Genomic DNA, 15012 nt, shown 5'->3' on the forward strand with positions numbered 1-15012 from the left:
GGAAAATTCCAAAGGGGCCACTTGATGCTATTAATGTTGAATCTTACTATGATGAAAGTTTCATTTTAAAATACAACATAATTTCAAAGATGGTAATGTTGGTGCCTTTACTAAGCTTGATTCTGATCTTTAGCTGGCAGGTTTGAAAGGGTGAAGATCTTCTCAATGAACAAGATCTTGATCTTAGGCATAGGGACCGAAAAGGTCATTCATTAATTTTAATGAGAAACCAAACTGAAGAAATGTAGATGATTAGGAACTGGAGAGCTAGCTCAGCACTGGTTGCTCTTGCAGAGGACGAGGTTGACTTTCCAGCACCCACAGGGTGGCTCAGAGTCCCTGTAACTCCAGCTCCAGGGGCTCCGATTACTTCCTCTGAGCGAGCTCTGCAGGCACCAGGCACACATGGGTACATACACACACTTGCAGGCAAAACACTCACATATGTAAAGTAAAATGAATAAATCTCTTAGAAAAATTAAAAAAATATACCGATGGATAGTAAAGGACAATATAGTTCATTCACAATATTTAATGTGATGGAGAGGAGAGAACCAGAATGATGGCTAAAGGTTGACAGAGAGCTGAAGGAAGCTGTTCTGGAAATGTTTTTTCCATTAAGTTTAAAATGTTACTTAGTTACAATAGTTTTAGTTCATAAAGATTACCATAAGAGTCTTGTATAGAGCAAATATTAAAAAATGGATTTATTTATTTTACTTTCTGTGCATGAGTGTTTGCCTGTATCTGTGTACGGTGCCCAAAGAGGCCTGAAGAAGGGGTCTGATCCCCTGGAACCAGAGTTACAGAGGGTTGTGAGCTGCATACAAGACTGAGTAAAAAGGAGACAAAAACTGTGTGTTTTCTCTCAGCAATCAAGATGTAAACATAGATGTATATGTACATCCATGTCTATGTATGTACATGCAGGAAAGCTGAAGTAGGACTCTTTGGAGAATGGGACAAGGGGAGGGAGACAACACAAGAAACACAGAGGGACATGAGCAAAGTACAACACTACACATGCACGAAAGTGACGTCTTCACGTTTCTACATGGCACATCCCTACCCAAGATGTTCCATGGCAGAGTTTTGTGCCAGTTATTAAATTAACAAACCCATTATTTTGTATAGTCATTAAAATGGTAGAAAAAGATTAAAGTGATAAAAAAAGTCATACTTTCAGAAATAATATTTCAAGCTTTTTTTATAATTTAATACAAATGGAAAGTCCTGCGATAAGTGACTATGTAAGCCTCATTAATAAATCAGGATCTCTCAAAATCAGCCTTGTATAAGCGTGTGTGGAAGTTCTTATGCCACTATCTATCTCACTTAATTTAAAAAATTTATGTGTATGAATATTTGCCTGCATGTACTTATGTGTGACATGCATGTTTGGTGCACTAAGAAGCCAGTGGAGGGCATCAGATGTCTGGGAACTAGAGTTGTGGATCGTTGAGAGACTGCTGAGAACCTAACCCAAGTTCTTCATAGGAACAGCTGGCGCTCTCTACAGCTGAGCCATCTCTCTCCAGCCCAAATCTGCCTCATATAAAATAAAATCACCTGGCAGGAAAAGTAATACACACTGGTAATTCCAGCATTTGTGAGGCTGAGGCAGGAGGATCTTGTATTTGATGGGAGCCTGAGCTATACAGTGAGACTGTCTTAAAAAAACATGAACAACAAGATGGGGGGGGGGGGGGGGGGGGGGGGGGGGGGGGGGGGGGGGGGAGCTTAACAGCACTACAACACGACTGTACGAGCACTGTCTCAAAGACAAAACAAACAACAAAAAATCAAAAAAAAAAAAAAAAAAAAAAAAAAAAAAAACAAAACAACATCAGAGAAAGAAACTTATGTGCATAAATTAATACTAATTTTAACATTATGGTTCACATTTAAAAATGATTAGTGTTGGCATTATTTAACTAATATTTTATTCTTTGCATAAAGTTTGAATCCTTAGTTATAAAAGTACTAACATGATTTACAATCTGCTATTTTATTGTGAAGAATCACAAACAAAGCATTAAGTGAATATTAATGTTAATAAAATATTAACTTTGATCACATTTTTTTGCTGTTGTGTGGGAAGTTTTAAAGTCCCTTTGTCAGTATTACAGGGAATCTATAACCAGGTCATTGACTTTTCTGAAGTGGCATGGCACTTGTTTGTTTGTTTGTTTGTTTGTTTGAAATAGGTTCTCTCTATGTAGCCTAAGCTGTCCTGTAACTCACTCTGTAGACCAGTCTGGCCTTTAACTCACAGAGATCCACCTGCCTCTGCCTCTTGAGCGATAGGATTAAAGGTGAGTGCCACCAAGCCCAGTCAAGTATCATGGCTTAATTTTAGACATTAATTTTAGACTATATCACGAATATAAATGAATACGTGTGGGTAACAAACATGCTGTATTGGGTATCTCCTGTGCTTCAAGTCTCTTCATGCATTAACCTCACTTTTATCTTTTAGTAATTCTTCAGATTCCTATGTATCACAAATGTTATATCCAAATGTTCAGCAGAAGACACGTGTTTTTGGTAGCACTTGTTTAAAAACCGTGATAAAATTCATGCAACGTGAACTCTCTCTTTTGGCCATTTCACAGTGCACAGCTGTGGCATTTTGTGAATTCACAGTGTTTGGGATTGCCACTTCCTCGGGATTGCTTCACCACCCCTGGAAGAAACCCATTGAACAATGACTCTTTTAGTCTCCTTTCTCAGTGGCCCCTGAAGACCCCCAATCAGATTTCCTTCTCTGTGAATTTGTCTGGATATTTCCTGTACATGGGAACATACAATAAATTGCCTCTTTAACAGGCTTCCTTTTGCAGCACAAAGTTTTTCAGGTTTATCCATGTTGTGGTACCTCCATCCCTTTTCACAGATGGAGAATATCTCATTGTGCAAATATAGCATATTGTGCTTATGCGTCTCTTTGGTGGGTATTGGGTTCATTTCTACTTCTTTAAAATAGTGCTGCAAAGAAGATTGGTGCAAGAACATGCAAATTTGCATTTCCAATTATTTTGGATTTATGCTCAGGAATTCTAAGGCCACGCAGTTACTTTATGTTTAACCTTTTGAGTAATTTCCAAACAATTCTCAACAGTGAACCGTTCTGCAACCTTTTACTTTCTCTTCAACAATGTATGAGGGTTTCAGTTCTTCTGTGTGATCACTTGTGCACTCACACTCCTAGCCCCATGTCTTAGTTAAGGTTTTCATTGCTGTGAAGAGACACCGTGACCACGGCAACTCTTATAAAGAAAACATTTAATTGGGGTGGCTTACAGTTTCAGAGGTTCAGTCCTTTATCATCACAGCAGGGAGCATGGTGATATGCATGCAGATGTGGTGGGGGCTGAGAGTGTTACATCTCACAGGCAACAGGAAGTCAACTGACTGTCACATGAGGGAAGCTTGAACAAAAGAGACCTCAAAGCCGCCCCTACAGTGACACACTTCCTCCAACAAGGCCATGTCTCCTAATAGTGCCACTCCCTTTGGGGGCCATTTTCTTTCAAACCACCACGCCCTGCTTTTTGCTGGCTGGGAACTGAAACCAGAGCCTGGGGGTGTTAAGTATCATAGTTGTTTTTAATGTTAACTTGCCACAAATTTGAATCACCTAAGTAGGGAGCCATAGCTGAAGAAGTGTCCAGATTGCACGGACTGGTGTGGGAAGACCCACCCAGATCATGGGCCACACCTTCCTGCAGCAGCCCAGATGAAAAGGGTGAGACAGGAAGAACTTCTCTGTAGTTCTTTTCACTCTTTACTCTTTGGGCTTTTGGGGGGCCTTCCAGCCAGCTCCCGAATAAATCACATGGAGGCTTATTAATTTTTATGAATGCCTGGCCTTATCTTGGCTTGTTTCTAGCCAGCTTTTCTTAGCTTAAATTGTTTCATTTATCTTTTGCCTCTCGGCTTTTATCTTTTTCTATTCTACATACCGTTCTTTACTTCTTGTTCCGTGGCTTTCTGTGCAGCTGGGTGGCTAGCCCCTGGAGTCCTCCTCTTCTCCTCCTCAATCTTCTCTTTCCAGATTTCTCCTCATGTTTATTCTCTCTACCTGCCAGCCCCGCCTATCCTTTCTCCTGCCTACCTATTGCCATTCTGCTCTTTACTAGACCAATCAGATGTTTTAGACAGGCAAAGTAAACAGCTTCACAGAGTTAAACAAATGCAACATAAAATTATGCAACACATCTTTGCATCATTAAACAAATGTTCCACAGTATAAACAAATGTAACATATCTTCAACTAATATTCCACAACACTTCTCACTTTTTGTTTGTTTGGCCTCCCCTCTTGCTGCTGCTGCGGCTGTCTTAGATGATGTCAGAACCAGATTTCCAAACTTCCATTGTGGACGAGTGACCAGTGGATCTCCAGGAAACTTCTGGGCTTTTGGAGCCAGACTGGGTTGGCTAAAGCACCTTGTCTGATTGTGGATGAAGCAACTACCACTTACCCTTCTCTTTCTTCCCCATTGAGAAACAGCTGTTGTGGGTACTCTGACTAATAAGACACCAGCCTCAAGACCAAGTAACTACTGAGTTCTCAGCTTTCAGGTGTGATAATGCTGTGGTTACTATTTTAAAATTGACTCAGTAATTATATATAATATACATATATATTCACATTCGTTCCATTGGTTCTGTTCCTCTAGAGAACTCTAAGACAATGACAAGCATTCTACCCCTTGGCTGTATCCTAACCTATGAATACTTCCTACTTTCTACTTTCTGGCTATAGTCATTCCTGTGGAAGTGAAGTGCTTTAACAAGTTCTTTAAAGATTCTTATGTATCAGTTCATCAGAGGCACAATGTTCTATCAACCTTTTTCATACCTTCTGAGTTTGTTTTGCATGTACTGCATGTTAATTGTACAAAATAATGGTTTTCATTTTCATACACACACTTCACATACTTGATTCTGTCTATTATTCTCTTGTCCCTCATTTACCCTGTGTGAGTCTAATTCTTCTTCTGTCTTCTCTTCCTCCTCTTCTGTCTTCTCCTGCTCCTCCTCTTCCTCTTCTTCTTCCTCCTACTTCTCCTCTTCTCTTCCTTTTCTTCTTGTCAGACAGCACCCACACCTTCTGCTTCCATATTTTTTCCTTTAATCTAGATTGCCCATCAGAGGAAATATTTGATGGCCAGTTCCATAAGGTATTTTTGTTTTGTTTTGTTTTGTTTGCAAGCAAACATGATACTCTTGTTTATGGCTCAAACCCCATTCATTATGTATATTCAACACTTGGTCTTTAGCCATTCATCCAATATGGCATCTAGGCAGATTCTATAACTTGCTTGCTGTGTCCAGCACCTCTGAAACACAGCATGTGGTACTTCTAGTGGATATCAACTTCCTCAGTCTATACACTCAAGAGTGATGTAACCAAATCACATGATACTTCTGCTTTTAGCTTTTGAGGAAACTCCACACTGATCCAGTTAGTGGCTGAGACAATTTAAACTACTATTGAAAGTGCATAGAAGTTCATTTTCTCCCCTGCATGTCATGGCAAGCAAAAGAATACCAGCAGCTCCAGAGGTAGGGGTTGGCAAGAGATACTGCCATCCCCATGCCCTCTGATGCTGTGATGGGTGTTCAGGGAGATCTGTGAGGAACTTCTAGCCTCCAGAATGGAGATAAAACATATTTTACCATCAATATTTTTGAATGATTGTCTTTTTTTTTTTTTACAATTAACATATGTTTATTTAGAATTACCCAAGACAAAAGGAAGAGGCAATCTTCTAAGACTATGACTTTCTAGTACATGAATAATGATAACCTTATCACAAGCATTATGATACTTTTAAGATATTTGTAATAACAAAGATTAGGTAATATATAAGTAGCAGTTTATAAATTACATCCAAAGATATTTTCATGTTTGGTGATCACACAAATCCTAAGATACGGGGTTGGGGATTTAGCTCAAGGCCCTGGGTTCAGTCCTCAGCTCTGGGGAAAAAAAATCCTGAGATGAGATACAATTTGAAAAGATTTGAGTTCGAGGCCAGCCTGGGCTACCAAGTGAGCTCCAGGATAGGCGCAAAGCTACGCAGAGAAACCCTGTCTCGAAAAACCAAAAAAAAAAAAAAAAAAAAAAGATTGTGTAATGAGGCTCATTTCATGATGGACTTTTTTTTTTATTTGTTTCTTGATGGTTTCCTTCTTTATTCTCTATTCTCCTATGTTCTTTTTTCTGCATACTTTTTTCTACAACTTATAACCCCAACAAAACCTTTCAGACAATATAAAAATTACAATGTGGTTACATTCTGTTTTTCAAGTGAACGATTACAATTAATACAAGTAAAAAATGGCATATTTTTCATAGCGCTTACATGATTAAACATTTTACATATTACAGGTGAAAAACAAATTATCCAAGACACCACATAGATTCTTACCAAGCACCTTGTTATAGATTAACCATGTAGGCAAACAAGATATTCTTCTCAGTCAGGTCTTTTACTGGGAGGCTGCATTTTGCAGTTACAAAGAAAGGACCAATTACTTTATTACTTAATTTGAAAGGTAATTTTATAAGAAATCACAAACATAAACCTTTATATATGAAAAATAATCAGTCAGCTCTACTTTAAATCTTTAGGGTGCATACACACTCAATAGTTTTTTTTTTTTTAAAGTATTAGGAAAAGATTTATTTTAGAATGGATCAAATACAGCACTATTGTGACCTGGAGTTGCCAGGTTTAATTCAGAAGGTTGAGTTGGAGGTTCACCAGTTCCAGGCCAGTCTATGATACATAGCAAAACATTGCTTCAGAACCAGACAAAACAAAACAGGACAATAAGAGTAACAAAAACAATTCAGCAATGAAAGTGCTTTTCCATATATTATTCAAATGAACTATTAAAGTGTTAGCATATATCCATATAAGCATATTCTTTTTTAATTCTGATCTTAAGTGAAGAAGGGGGTGTTCAGCAGAAATCTGAATGATTGTCATGATAGAGATGGACTTCAATGTAGTTTTGACTTCTATTTTCCTGAAGCTAAGGAAGTTAAATGTTTTTGTCTATTTATTGGCCATTTGTTCTTATTTTGAGAAATGCATATTCATTTGCCTATTTATTGAAAGAATTATTTGGGTTTTTTTGGTGTTTAAAATCTTGAGTTTTTTATATATTGGGACAAATGATCTCCTACCAAAGGAAGAATTAACAAAGATTTTTTTTCCATTCTGTAGCTTGACTCTTCAGGCTGATAATTGTTTCCTTTGATGTGCATACATTTTAAAAATTTGATCAAAATCATTTTGTTGTAGAATATTATTTTAACTGGGCAAAGATGTGTTACATTTGTTTATGCTGCAGAATATTACTTTAACTGTGTAAAGGTGTGTTACTTTTGTGTATGCTGCATTTGTTCAACTATGTAAAGATGTGTTGCATTTGTTTCACCTTGCCTGCCTAAGGCACCTGATTGGTCTAATAAAGAGCTAAATGCCCAATAGCTAGGCAGGAGAAAGGATAGGCGTGGCTAGCAAGAAGAGAGAATAAATAGGATGAGAAATCTAGGCTCAGGAAGAATGAAAGGAGAAATGAGAGGAGGAGGAGGAGAGAACAAGGGAGATCCCAGGTCCGGAAGCCAGGGAGCTGCCAGTCAGCAGCCATGAGAAGCAGTGAAAGTAAGATATACAGAAAGAAAGTAAAAAACCCAGAGGCAAAAGGTAGATTGTATATGGATTTTTCTTTGGGCTGCCTGCTCACAGAAAACATTACAGATACTTATTATTAATTATGAAAGCTTGGCCAATAGCTTGGGTTTGTTTCTAACTAGCTCCTATAACTTGAATTAACCCATGTCTATTAATTTTTATGCTGCCACATGGTTCTTGGCTTGTTACTGCTTCTGCATGTCCTGCCTCCTCTGCTTCTACTGGCGACTCCTGGTGTCTCTGCCCTTCTTCTTCCCAGTGTTCTCTCTGCCCTGAAAATCCTAATTAGCTATTTGCCATTTAGCTTTTTACTAAACCAACTACAATGACATATATTTACACAGTGTAAAGGAATATTCTACAACATTTCCCCATTTTTTTTTTGTCTAAATAAAAAAGAAAGGTTTTAACTCTAACATAATAAAACTATAAACAATAAAATCAATCATCAGGTGGGAATTACATTTACAATGTCCAGTCCATTTGTATTTGGCATATTTGAAGAAAATACTCCATTATTTATTTTTTCTTTTCTTTTCTTTCTTTCTTTTTTTTTTTTTTTTTTTTTGGTTTTTTTCGAGACAGGGTTTCCCTGTGTAGCTTTGCACCTTTCCTATTTTTTCTTGATGAGTTCAAAGCTCTGTACCTAATTTGCCTTTTATCACAATGAAGGAAAACTGTAACTATAACTACCTAGTCTTCAACTCCATCAAGGACCCCAGAATGACATAATATTACTTGAATAAACAGGGAGTGTAGAGCAAAGAGCTTCCAAAATTAAGAAGTGATAGAGACATCTGGCTGCCTAGACGGTCATTCCAGGATTCCTCTGCAGCATTGGGGCATTCGTCTTCGGCCTACAGGCATAGAATATCTTACAGACTTTTCTGTGAAGCAGGAATTTTTGAAGGACTCTCCTACCCATTTTTGGGAAAGTTTGGTCGTCACTTTCTTTTGTGTCCTGCTTGTCCAGTTTGGACAACATACCGTCAGCGGTGAGACAAGGGCAGTTTCTTGCCCAAATGGCCAGCTTTTGTCATAAAGAAAGCAAACTCCATATGGAGGTTCTTTGATGCCCATTATTCTTTTATGAAGTAGATTGGTGTGTCCAAGAGCAGATGTCTCTCACTGTCATGAAAAGCCCTATGTTGTTGAAACACTGAAATGCCACATTCTTTAGGTCTCTGAAATGTTTGAAGATGGCATATTTATCTAAAATATAATTCTGTATGACTTTGAAAACATACCTAACATGACTATAAGTTTGATTGTTATAGATGACTATTAACCTGTATTTTTTATTATCCTAAATAACTTTTAAGGACTAAAACTTTACATTTTTAAAATGAGCTATATAGGTACAATAAACTAGAAACAGAAACATATAATACAGTATAACAAAAAATAACCTTAAATTTGTATCAATATACAAAAATCCATACCAACGTAAAATATTTGAGTCTAGTGGTTGTTTAAAAGTAGACTCAACAATCTACCCTTTTATCCCATCATTTATATATTATACTCTCCTCTTTTCCTTTTAGAAAGAAAAATCTTGAATCTAATCTCTTTTATTCTTTTTTTTTTTTACAATGACCAATAAAAACTTGTAACCAACCACCCTAAATGATGACAAACATCCATAACCCACCAAATGACCAAAACCAACCCACAACCACCTGTAAGACGAATCTTAAATGGTCTTATTAGTAAAAAAACAAAACAAAACCCAGAACCAGATACTGGGGTGAAAACTGAGAGATCAAAGAAGCATAAAGAAGCCAGCCATGTTCTTACCAGTAGGAAGTCCTCAGCCAAAGAGAGTGCTACTTCCTGTATACTCATGCTTATATGTCTTTCTGTGTCCTGCCATCTTACTTCCTCTCTCTACCCAGTCACATCACTTTCCTCTTTCCATCCAGCTCTATCACTTTCTGTCTGTCTGTACAGACCTCCAGACCTCTATGGTTAACTAGTGCTGGGAATTAAAGGTGTGTGCCACCATGCCTGACTCTGTCCCCAGTGTGGCCTTGAACTCACAGAGACCCATATGAATCTCTGCCTCCTGAATGCTAGGACTAAGGGCATGTGCTACCACTGCCTGATCTCGATGTTTAATATAGTGACTGTTTTTTTCCTCTAATCCCCAGATAAGCTTTATTGGGGTGCACAAATAAAATATCACCACACCTACCTCTTGGGGATGTGGGCATTGTGTTCTCTAGACTGCTTCCTGTTGTCTAGGGGCATTGGCATCTTTGGGGGATCCTGAGAAAGTTAGGATAATGGTCAAGTCTTGGCTAGAATAGTCTGTGAAGCTGGACCATCTCAGCCAGCAGCTTGAAGCTGTTCTGGATGCAGAACTCTGAAGTACAGAACCAAGCCAAAGATTATTTTTTTGTTTTGTTTTCTGTTTGAGCAGGTAAAATATATATCACCTGTCTTGTTGTTTTTTTAGGTTTATTTCTTTTTGTCTGTAGCCAGGATTTTCAGGGTGTCTCCCTCAATTAAATCTGATCCTTTTTTAACAAATCCACAGCCTTTTATTTTCTGTGAAACAAAAGCATAACATTTCCATGACATATTTTTTGACTTCCATTTTGAAGTTAAGACATTTTAAAAATATATAGGTTAGTTTAGTAGTTTCCATAACCCAATATCTCTTAGAAGCTATTGTCTGCTCATCAAAAATAAAAAAATTTAAAGTTGAAACACCACCATGCAGGATCCAGACTCCCTGTGTATTTCCTATCTCTACTTGCCTTTTTTTTTTTTTTTTTTTTTTTTTTTTTTTTTTTTTTTTGGACAGGGTTTCTCTGAAGCTTTGGAGCCTGTCCTGGAACTCTCTGTAGACCAGGCTGGACAGAACTCACAGAAATCCACCTGTCTCTGCCTCCCATGTGCTGGGATTAAAGGCGTGTGCCACCACCCTCTGGTTTGTTTATTTATTTATTTATTTTTATATTGCTTTACTTCTCTCTTTAAAGACCTCACTTTATTATTTTTAAACTATCCATTTTTTTCTATTACTGTTAATACTCTTTTTTTTTCTTTCTTAAGCCTACATACAATTTTAAACACACTATAACCTGTTTAGAGGGCTTTTTTTTTTCTGTCTGAACCTGCTTTACTGCATATCTGTAACCTTTTCTGTGTGCATGAGCAAAATCTTAAACCGATGCACAGCTTGGCTCATGGTACACTGGTGGCTGAAGCCTGCAGGCAGCAGCTGAGAGACACCTCTCTCTACCATGGCCTGTATGAGAGACCACATGACGAGGAAACTGTGTTTGGCTTCATTTTTGTTCGCTTGGAACCTTTTAAAAAGCCTTCTTAGGTCTTAAGTGGAAATACATGCCTCAGGTTGGGCATCATTTATAGATGGATTTTTTTTGGGGGGGGGGCGGCACCAGCTCACAAAAAAACTTCACAGAGACTTATTATTAATTATGAAAGCTTGGTCAATAGCTTAGGCTTGTTTCCAACCAGCTCTTATAACTTAAATTAACCCATTTCTATTCATTTACATGCTGCCATGTGTCTCATGGTTTGTTAAATCTGCATGTCCTGCCTACTTTGTGTCAGCTGGTGACTCCTGGCATCTCTGCCCTTCTTCTTCCCAGCATTCTCTCTGCCCCAAAAATCCTGTTTAGCTATTGGTCTTTTAGCTTTTTACTAAACCAACTACCGTGACATATATTTACACATTGTAAAGGAATATTTCATAACAGTAGATTAAAAAGAAACAGGTTAATTTAAGTTAAAAGAGCTAGCCAGAAATGAGCTAAGCTAAGGCCGAGCATTCAAAAACTAATAACTCTCTGTGTCATTATTTGGGAGCTGGCTGGTAGCACCAATGAAAAAGCCTGGTACATCACTTTTCATTTTCTATTATTATTTCCTAAACTGCTGGAGTTCCACTTGTAACTACACTGCTTTATTTGTGGGTTTTCTATGCTGTCTTTGTTTGTGGGTCCTCTATTCTGTCTTTATTTGTGGGTTCTCTATTCTGTCTTTATTGGTAGGTCCTCTATTCTGTCTTTATTTGTGGGTCCTCTAGTCTGTCTTTATTTGTAGGTCCTCTATTTTGTCTTTATTTGTGGGTCCTCTATTCTGTTAGTCTCTGTGTCTGTTTCTATGTTAATATCATGCTGTTTTTGTTACTGTGGCTCTGTGGTATACTTTGAAATTTAGTATCATAATGTCTCCAGCATTGCATATTTTCCCTCAGGCTTGTTTTGTCTATTTGGGGTCTTTGGACTTCCATGTCAATTTTAGATTTGTTTCTAGTTTTGTAAAGAATATCAATGAGAGTCTGAAGGGGATCATACTGAATCTGTAGATTGCTTTTGGTGTAGCAAGTATCTTAACAGGTCTTATTAATAAAAACAAACAAACCTGGAGCCAGGTACTGAGGTCATCGCTGGAAGATCAGAGAAGCAGAACAAGCCACAGCTTCCTCACCTCACCAATTCCTCAGCTGATCCTATTTCCTCAGATTGGAAGCCTCTGTGTTCTTATCCAAATGGATCTCAGCTGAACTGCTGCTCAAAAGCCTGAAAGCTTAACCGACTAGTTCCTGGTTTTCACGTCTTTTATACCTTTCTGCTTCCTGCCATCACTTCCTGGGATTAAAGGCTCTTGTTACCATGCTTGGCTGTTTCCAGTGTGGCCTTGAACTCACAGAGATCCAGACAGATTTCTGCCTCTGGAATGCTAGGATTAAAGGTATGTGTGCCACCATTTTCTGGCCTCTATATTTAGTGGCTGTTCTGTTCTCTGACCCCAGATAAGTTTATTGGGGTGCACAATATATCAACCACATTTTGGTCATATGGCCTTATTCACAATTTTAATTCTGTGTCCTTGAACATGGGAGGTACTTACATTTTCTAATGTGTTTTTCAATTTACTTCTTCAGTATTCTGAAGTTTTCATTGTAGAGGCATCTACATTTTTTTATTGGATCTTATGTATTATTTTGGCGTGTATATGTATGTGTGCATGCCATGACACACACGTGGAGGTCAGAGGATGAGTTATGGAAGTCAGCCCTAAGCCGATGCATTTTCTCTCCTGAGTGTTTTATTTTGTTCCTGGGAGCTATTGTGAATGGGAGTCTTCTCCTGGTTTCTTTCTTAGCATGCTCACGACTGCTGTACGAAACAGTGACTCATTTTTGCGTATCAACTTTGTACCCTTCTATGTTCTCAAAAGTCATTCTGAGGTCTAGGAGCTTCCAGGGAGAATCTTTAGGGTGTTAGATATATGATCATACTGTCTACACACAGGAATAGCATACGTTCTTACTTTATTTGTAGCCCTTTCATTTCTCTCTCTTGCCTTATTAGTCTGGCAGAGAATTGAAGCCCTGTGTTCCAGAGAGTGGATGCCCTTATCTCATTCCTCATTTTAGAAGAAACACTTAGTTTTTTCCTAGTTGGTATTCTGTTGGTGATACATTTGTTGTATGTAAACTATTAGGTTGAGATTTGGTCCTCCTTCCTTCCTTCCTTCCTTCCTCCCTCCCTCCCTTTCTTTTTTGAATGTATGCATATGTGTATGCCTGTCCACATGTGTGTGTGAGAGTGTACATGCCCATGTGTGTGGAGGCCTGAATTTGACATCTTGAGTCTTCTCAAAAGCTCTCCATGTTATTTATTTTGTCAGGGTCTTTCACTGAACCCTGAGTGTCTAGTATGACTCCTTTAGCTAGCTAGTGTAACTGGCTTATATACATGTTTTTTTAAGCTTTCTAAAAGCTGAAGCTCTCATCTCTGTCCTTTCCCCTTGAAATTTCTCCTAATTAACAAAACTACCCCTGCTTCAGGAACAGCTAATAGTGCTTTGTCCCTGATCTGCTGAACTAAAAGGAGCAGTCTGTCCAGTTTTTACTCTTATATGTACGGCAACCGGCTGAAGTAGACGAAGATATTTGCAGGAGAGACTTCTGCTGAACGTTGCAGCTCTAAAAATCTCTAAAAAGCAGTCTGTTACATAAATTATGTCCCTTTTAACCTCTCCTCTGTGTTCATTTACACAATTGATCATTGAAACTGCTTTAGAAACGTGTCTTCCAGAAATGCAGCATATTTAAAAAGCTTCCTTAATATCACTGTGAAGTGAATGCAATTTAGTGTTTATTTACTGCAGACACCAATGAATCCCACTTCTCCTAACTATAGTTCATCAACATTCCCATCAAATCACGACTGGAAATTCTCTCCCACTGCAGTTCCAGTTTGGTGCATGAGTATGAGAAGCAGCAGACTGTTTTCCATGATCATCGATTTTAAATATTTACTTGCTTCTACTGCATAATTTAGCACACTGGAGTTGGAAAGCCGTTTATATGGTAGCTGATTCCATGCCAGTGTTAGAGAATATAAAAGTCCCTCTGTGACTCCTATGTGAAACTGCAAAAATGAAAGGCATTATCATTTCCTTTTCTAACCAATTAAAGTTTGTTTTACTATAAATCTACAGAAAGCCTATGCTTGCAGTATACACATATATACCATAATTTTGTATAGTTACTATACAAATCCAAGCACTGATTCTTATGGTTTGTTAATATAGTATGCCCAAAATATAGTCATTCTGGTAATAATAATGTGATTGCTAATCTTGGTGGTTGATTTGACTACATCTGGGATTAATTTAGGCTAAAGCTGCTGGGCACTCTAGAGAGGAATTTTCTTAAACAGATTATTTGAAGTAGGAAGACCCTCTGTACAACTGGACCACAACTTCTGGTGGCAGCCGAGATAAAAAGACACGGAAGAAGGAAACTGCTTCATGCCCACCTGGTCTTACTTTCTCTGGCAAGTTCATCTATCCTGTTGTGACCAGTACTAAATCCAACTTCTTTGGGTTTCAAATGAAGACAGACCTCCAGGAATCTTCCAGGACTCCAGCACCATATTAGGATTTCTGAGACCTTCAGCCTCATGGATTTAGCAACTACTAGTCACCTTTCCAGTGTGAGACAGCCATGTTGAACTACCTGGACTATATCCTGTAAGCCACTATCAGTTCTGTTCCTTTAGAGAACCCTCATACAAGTCCTTAGAGAAGTTATAAAAGGGCTTGGGACAGCTTGTGAGATACACGTTACCTTCTCCAGTTACCTTCTCCAAGTCGTCAGAAAGTGTTCTGCATCTCAAAACAAACTATCCAAGTAGATAAGGGAGCAGATACTTTGTTATCTATGCTAATAAATCTTCCACTTGTCTTGCCATACCCCTCCACTGATTATTTGGCTGTCCCATGTGAATGGTGAATAAATCGCTCT

The sequence above is a fragment of the Peromyscus leucopus genome, chromosome 2 (genome assembly GCF_004664715.2).
Source record: "Peromyscus leucopus breed LL Stock chromosome 2, UCI_PerLeu_2.1, whole genome shotgun sequence".
Taxonomy (NCBI): Eukaryota; Metazoa; Chordata; class Mammalia; order Rodentia; family Cricetidae; genus Peromyscus; species Peromyscus leucopus.